Source organism: Phaseolus vulgaris, chromosome 7 (assembly GCF_051622355.1).
Source record: "Phaseolus vulgaris cultivar YP4 chromosome 7, ASM5162235v1, whole genome shotgun sequence".
NCBI classification, from domain to species: Eukaryota; Viridiplantae; Streptophyta; class Magnoliopsida; order Fabales; family Fabaceae; genus Phaseolus; species Phaseolus vulgaris.
In genome coordinates, this window is record NC_143504.1 from 11,196,905 (window position 1) to 11,197,922 (window position 1,018).

The 1,018-nt window shown below is 23.8% G+C and overlaps 1 non-coding gene across 1 annotated transcript; it reads right to left on the reverse strand.

The window, feature by feature from the left end:
• Window positions 1–518: 518 nt before the first annotated feature.
• Window positions 519–591, reverse strand: TRNAE-CUC (transfer RNA glutamic acid (anticodon CUC)). Its single transcript has one exon. It is a non-coding gene; the product is annotated as a tRNA-Glu (tRNA).
• Window positions 592–1,018: the final 427 nt, after the last annotated feature.

A 1,018-nucleotide genomic window follows, 5' to 3' on the forward strand; every position in this document is an offset into this window, starting at 1 on the left:
TGCTGTTTTATAATTGTTTATTATTTTAATTAAAGTTTATGTAAATTTTATTTATATAAGTAATTGAAAATAATTAGTTGCTTAATTATGTAATTTCTAGTAATCTGGGTAGAGAACCGTAACATATTAATTACAAGACTTTTTTTATAACTCATTAAACGATAAAATAAAGATTTGAAAAGGATCCAATTTGAATAACACATTAAATAATGGTTGAAAATGAAATACAATTTATCATAAAAATCAAAACTTTTCAATGATCCATCAAACGCATTAAATAGCTTCCTTTATAAGAGAATTAATGATTTGACAAAAGACTAGGAAAATGTCTTACAACAATTAATTTTAGATAACAAAATATACTTTTTTTTTATACTTTGTCTCCTACACCAAATGCTAATATTTAAAAACTAACAATAATAAACATAATAAACTAATGCATGTTTTCAAATACTTTTTAATAGTAAAAGCAACTTTGATTAACTTTTAGATATTTTTCTTTAATTCAAAAAATGAATTTCCGTTGCCGGGACTTGAACCCGGGTCTCTCGGGTGAGAGCCGAGTATCCTGACCAACTAGACTACAACGGAAGGCATACCACATTTGAATAACGAATATATAAGAAAATTACCAAATTTAAACAATTTACTTAAGACACATATTCTTCTTTTTTTTTCCTCTACAAATTTGAGTATACTTTGATACATTCTCTCAATCAGACATTTAAATAAAAGTAAGTTAGATATTCGACTTTTTCTTCCTACACCCCATTGGTACTAATTGCACTTTTGATACAAAATAAAAAGATTAAAAATACTTATTTTGTAAATAAGTTTTAGAAATTTTGTTCCAAAAAACTTGTTTTGAAAAAATTGTTTAAGAACATTTTATGTTTTCGAAAACTTGTTTTGGAAAGCTCATTCCAAAAAACTTATTATAGAAAACTCATTTAGAAAATATCATATTTTTTTTAAAAAAAAAACTTATTCTAGAAATTTTGTTCTGAAAAACTTATAA